Source organism: Nomascus leucogenys, chromosome 21 (genome assembly GCF_006542625.1).
Source record: "Nomascus leucogenys isolate Asia chromosome 21, Asia_NLE_v1, whole genome shotgun sequence".
Classification (NCBI taxonomy): domain Eukaryota; kingdom Metazoa; phylum Chordata; class Mammalia; order Primates; family Hylobatidae; genus Nomascus; species Nomascus leucogenys.
This window is the reverse complement of record NC_044401.1, coordinates 8,182,753-8,188,752: the sequence shown is the minus strand read 5'-3', so window position 1 is coordinate 8,188,752 and position 6,000 is coordinate 8,182,753. Positions and strand designations below refer to the sequence as shown.

The 6,000-nt window shown below is 48.6% G+C and overlaps 1 protein-coding gene across 2 annotated transcripts in view; it reads left to right on the top strand.

Moving 5' to 3' along the window:
- Window positions 1–227: 227 nt before the first annotated feature.
- Window positions 228–6,000, top strand: part of BOC (BOC cell adhesion associated, oncogene regulated) — a 74,976-nt gene continuing 69,203 nt past the window's right edge. Inside the window, exons 1-2 of one of the 2 annotated variants that reach the window (XM_003261820.4) lie at window positions 228–458; window positions 4,660–4,751. The gene's annotated coding sequence lies outside the window, so the exon portion shown is untranslated. Of the gene's footprint in view, window positions 459–533; window positions 953–4,659; window positions 4,752–6,000 lie in introns of those variants that run through there. The other variant, XM_030801736.1, reaches the window with a different exon arrangement.

Sequence of the window (6,000 nt, the reverse complement as noted above, 5' to 3'; positions counted from 1 at the left end):
AGCTTCTTCCATATGGAGGGACCGGGTGCGCTGGGCGCGGCGTCCCCTGCCTTGTCCTCCTGCTGCCGCCGCCGCGGCCGCCGCTTCCCGCCGCGGGGACCCTGAACCCCGGCCCGCTGGTGTCAGTCGCCGTGCGCGCACAGACACACACACAGACACACACACACGCACACACAAACACACATAGAAGAGACACACTCGCGCACACACGACGCGCACACCCTCACGCCCGCCACAGCCACACGCGCCCGCACGCGCCCTCCCTCTCCGGCCGGCAACTTCTCCGTCCGCGGCTCCTTTGTTGCTCCAGCCGCGGCCGCTCGCCCGTGTTGTGTGTCCCTGGTGTCACCGTGCGTGTTGTGCGTCCGTGCGGCGCGGCGCTGTGTGGCTCCCTCTGCGCCCACCACGCTGGCCCCCGGGCCCGGGCTCGCCCTCCCCAGGCGCCGGCTGCAGCAGAGGTGAGTCACGTCGCTGAAGTTTGTTTTCTTTTCATAAAAGTTGTGTTTATTGTTGGTTCGGGGAGAGGAGGGGGCGGGAGGCGGCCGCTGGCCGAGGCAGCGCCAGCGAGTGGCTACCGGGGGACGTGCCGGCGGCGGGAGCCGGGTCCCAGCGCTCCGCCGGGCGCCCGGGGCTGGGAGCGCCGGGCGCGCCAGGCGCCGGGTGGAGAAGTTGGGGCGAGGCGGGCGGCGGGGGTCCCGGGGGCTGCAGCCGCTGCCGGGCCCAGGGGCGCCGCATCTCGTTCCCTGCCGCAGCGGTCTGGACGGGCGATGGTGGTTTCGCCTTCGCGGTTCCCGGAAGCTTCTCGGGTGGAAGAAGGACCCGGCTAGCCTCCCAAACTTCCCCCGAAGATTGACACCAGCGTCCCGGCCCCTTGCGCCAGGCCGTGGGGGGAACCCGAGGCGTGGCGGCAAATGCGTGGAGTCACACAACACGCACTCGGCCTCTTCGGAGGGTGAGGGTTTTTCATAGTTGGCGTCTTCTAAAGGAAAAACACTAAAATGAGGGACTCAGCGGACAGGGAGCGATGCAGCTTGAGGGAAGCATCCCTAGCTGTTGGCGCAGAGGGGCCAGGCTGAAGCCGAGTGGCCCGAGGTGTCTGAGGGGCTGGGGCAACGGTGAGAGAGGTGTGTGTGTGTGAGAGAGGTGTGTGTGTGTGTGTGTGTGAGTTCGTGTGTGCGTGTACGTGTGTGCACGTGTGTGTGTGTGTGTGTGTGTTCGCGCCAGCAGCGTCCTCCTGGGGTTGTGCTCCTGGGGTTTTTGTTGATGTAACTGTGAGAAGGTGTGGGAAATGAATCTCTGGAACCAGTGGGGCTGGGCTGTGGGGAGGGCAGGGAACCCAGGGAGAATTTTCATCGGGGGTATGGAAGGGCCTGCTTGACTTTCAGGATGCTCAGTATTAATTTGGTTTTCCAGGTGATGGGAGAATGCTGAGGGATGAGAGGCAGGCAGACCTGAAGGAGTTAATGGAGCCTTGGGGATCTGTTTGGTTGAGTTTTGTTTTGGGGATGGGGATGGCAGTGCCAGAGTTGCTTGGAACAGAGTTGTGCTCCTCCAGAGATGTGGCAGTAGAGCTAAGAATACCGAAACCACACACCAGCAATCCCAAACAGGCACTTTTTGGGTGTGGTGGGGTGTTCTGCTGCTCCCCTCATCCCTTCTCTGCAAGTTCAAATGGGTTCGCATAAGTTTTTGACCCGGAGTTACCTCTTTGAGTGGACTGAGTGAAGATTATATTTTGGTTTCAGGCCCTTGTGCCACCTGCAGATGCACTGTGCCCAGCACACATTTGTCACCTAGTTCTTTGTTGTCCAGAACTCTGTACACATTGACCATTGGATGAATGTCATTTTAAAACTTCTTCAGTGTGCAAACATTTCTGATTTATTCCACGACTGAGTCTTAAACAGGCAGCCCAGCTCTGTGATGGTTTTTTTCATCCCTTTGGTTACAGCCAATAAATCAATCTTCGTTTTCTCAAGGGCAGCATGGAAAATATTAAACCACAGTCTTGTTGGGCTGCGTGTGGGGGCTAGGATGCCCATACATCTGGGTGACCTGTTTTCTGAACTTAAAGTAAATCTGAGGCAAGAGGTCAGCCATTTTGAGGTGTGTAACAGGTTTCCCAGAAACATTTCTGAGGTCTTATAATTGGTACTTTTTAATGGTCTCATAATTGAGACCCAGAAGCTTCTCATGGTAATCTGGAAGCACCTTGGGGTCAGTGGGACAGAGGCTGGGCAGAAACAGCAGTAGAGTTACTATTTTCCTGCTATATGAGTTTTTCCAGTAAGTTTATGCAAAGAGGTAAAATGAAAGAAAGAAGAGTTGCCTCATTGGGCCACTTTGCTGACACTGCCCTCCCCTGTATAGATTTATCACTCAGAATTTGGGCCTTGAGGAGGCTGGAGGGTGTCTACACACCTATGAAGCCTGAGGATTGAGACCTCAGACACTGTCTCTTTTATCCTCTTTCGAGGTACTTCAGAAGGGCAGCACTGCAAGCGACATTCGCTAGGAAGCAATTGTCCCCCACGCCATAGGCCACTGGCTTTACTTGGGAAAAGAGGTTGCTAGAAGCCAGAATGGGTGGTTCTTTGACTACAACTGGAGAGGGAGGATGTGGGGAAAAAATAGAGAGGACTCTGCTTAGCTGTTAATTGGTGAGCCAACTCTTGATAAGCAGTGTGATTTATGTTCCTTTCCACCCTCCAAATGGGTCCAGAGATTTTCCCTTCTTTGAAGTGCTTTTTCAAGTGTTTGGGATCCCGGCTCTCTTCAACAATATGGTTTCCATGCCCTAAGAATGAATAAGAGATTTTACCCATGAAATAATTCAGTTGACTTTCACATGGACCCCCCACGGTTTGAAAAAGGAGAGCAAGAAGTGAGCCTGATGTGTCATAGTGTTCCATGTGCCTTAGGGGGTCTGGGTTCAAATTTCGGCAAAGCCACTGATGTGGTTAATGAATTAGGGTTTATCTCTGTGTCTTTCAAACTACAACAGAAAACTCAGGTGCACCAAATAATTGCTGTCCAACACCTTGTGGCCTCTGAATAAGAAAATATTAACTTGGCACCAAAAGATATTATATATTTGGAAGTTGCTTTCTTTCCTCCAAACTCTAAGCCCTCTTGCTATCTGGGAAAATATGAGACAGGAGAAAAGAATCGAAATTTGAGAGGGAGAGGAAAGAAAATAATATGTTCCATTTAGAAAAATCTCTTTACTCTAACATATGTAACTTCTTATCATCTCCATACTTCAATTCAGCAAACATTTTTAGTGCATCAGGCACCAGGCTGAAAGCTTCCTTGTCCCAGGACAGTAACCTTTATTAGTCAAAGGATGGTTCTTCCTCAGTTTTTATTTATTGCACAAGCATCTACGTCTAGTTAAGAAAATGTTTTTAAAATTATCCACAATCCTATGGACTTGTATTGCTCATCATGTGCATGCATACTTTTTACATAGTTGTGATAAGAGTATAAACTTCTGTCATTAGACAGCCCTGAAGTGTCTCTACATTTTTGACTAAAGACTCTCAGAGAACAGATGTAGCCAACTACTTTGCTGTTGGTTGGAAAGACCCAAATCCTAAGTGTGCTCCCACATGGAGCCTTAACATGTAACATTTTCTTAATTTATGAGGTTGACTCAAATATTTGGGGTTAGGGGGTGGGATGGGAGAGGGTGTTTGTTTTTAATCTATAAACCCGTGTTTATGAAAAGCTTGCCTAAAGAAGGTTTTGCTTCATTGGAGCCCTCAGGGTTGGTAACGGATACAGAAGAGGAGGTGGAAGGCAGGAAGGAAGGTTTAGAGGATCCATCTCAAATGGCACTGCCTTTAGGAGGGTTAGGAAACTGGGGTTGGAATCTAAGCTCTGCCTGTGAACTCCATTCACACTGGCTCAAACCACTGAACTAATAATCTATTCCTACATCTCTACTGCCACCCAGTTAGACAACTTCCCCAAGTTTGCCTGCTCTTTCCTGCCCTTCCTTTCATTACTCCACCATCTTTTTCATTCCTGCCACCACCACACTTGTTGATGCCCTTGACAATTGTTGCTGGCACGTGGCTGGGCCCCCAGTGCCAACCTATGACCATCCCACCCATTCTCCATGAGTTCTATAATCAAGTCACCACCCAGCTTTAAAACAACCCAAGTTTAAAACCCTAATTTCTTAAAGCTCTGCTGTGTAGCTCTGTCCTACCTCATGATGGTATTACTTCAGTAATACTTTCCAATCTAGCAGCTGACCCTTGATTTTTGCTGAGTTCATTCCTTGCCCTCTGTCTTATCACCCCAAATCCCTTCCATGTAAGCCTGACTAATTTTATATGAGGCCTGTTGATAATGTGTTCTTAAGAAATATTTGGTGACTATTGATGAAAATTGACTGCCGAACATAAAGGTAATGGTTTTGTAAAGTGTAATCATTGTTCTTAATCCGTTGTTCATTTCAGCAGGGAGCTGGGAAACTGGACATTTCAGGAGGCCTATGGTCTTAGAAAAATCACTTTTCTACTGTTTTCTTATTTATAAAATGTATTGATAAGGACTTACTATGGTTTATAGCAATGCACCTTGTAAAAAGCAAATACTTCAGAACTGTTTATTTTGTTCAAAAGATTAGATAATTCTCTTTTTCCTCAGTTTCAGAACAAGCTTCCTGGAACCCATGACCCATGAAGTCTTGTCAACATTTATACCGTCTGAGGGTAGCAGCTCGAAAGTAGAAGAAATAGGTGAGGTTTTCTGTTCAGTCTGATAGCTCTGGCCTATTAGGTCAGCCATTTGTTCATGTTTTGTGTTACCACTTAGAGATAGTTTTTCTCATCCTCAAGTTTTGGGAGTCCAACTTTGAGTGGAATCTGGACTAAACTTCAAGTTAGTTCTAGTTCGGTTCATATGCTCTTTTAGTCAAAACCTGTGATGGCTATGTGAACCCCCTTGCTCTGTGGCAAGCTCTGTCAGACATGTTAGGTACAAACCGTTTACTATGGGATTTGGAGTCCAAGCTTGCTGTGAAAAAGTCCCTTGTAGGTTTGGGTGAGGAAAGCCATGTGTTTATGTCTCTGTCAGTGGTATCACAGCAAATGCCTTGTGGTCTGATGTACTGGGCAATGTTTATCTCACAAAAATCAGCGGGATTGTGCTTCTTCCCATCTTCTGAAATAAAGTTAGGAAATAATTTCTCTTTTCCTAATGGTGAATTTGGCCTTCTCTTCAAAGAAGGCCTTTGATGTTTGGGACAGGATTATTGGGCAGTAAGAGGAAATCAGAGCAGAAACACACAGTTAACCTAATTCAGTTGTCAGAGAAAATGTGAGGAAAGTCTCAACCCGTTCTCCTGGTTAGCAACAGGAAAGTGCATAATATGGGTAGGGTGGGTAGGGTTGAAGAAAAATTACCCGAAGCTAAGCAGTGGAAAGTAGAGCAAAGAATGTTTATTCTTCTCCAAAGTGAGTTTGGACAGTATTGGACAAGATGAAGGTGGTGAAGTATTTGGAGGTTGGCACCTTCATTCTTTCAACAAGCTTTTATTGAGTGCTTGCTGTGTGCCTGGCATCAGGCGTGGGCTGGCAGGAGTTAATACCAGAGCCCATGCGCCATCCAGAATCCTATTACTGACCTGAAGGGAAACACAGAGCACTGCAATGCAAACTCTAGGGTTGAAGTGCTTGGAATGGGTCCATTAAGAAAGACTTCTTGGCTTGGTGAGGTGGCTCATGCCTGTAATCCCAACACTTTGGGAGGCCAAGGTGGGAAGACTGCTTGAACCCAGGAGTTCCAGGCCAGCCTGGGCAACATGGCAAAACTCTGTCTCTACACACAAACAAACAGACAAACAAACAAAAATTAGCCGGGTGTGGTGGCATGTGCCTGTAATCCCAGCTCCTTGGGAGGCTGAGGCAGGAGGATCTCTTGAGCCCAGGAGGTCGAAGTTGTAGTGAGCTGAGATGGTGCCACTGCACTCCAGCCTGGGTGACAGAG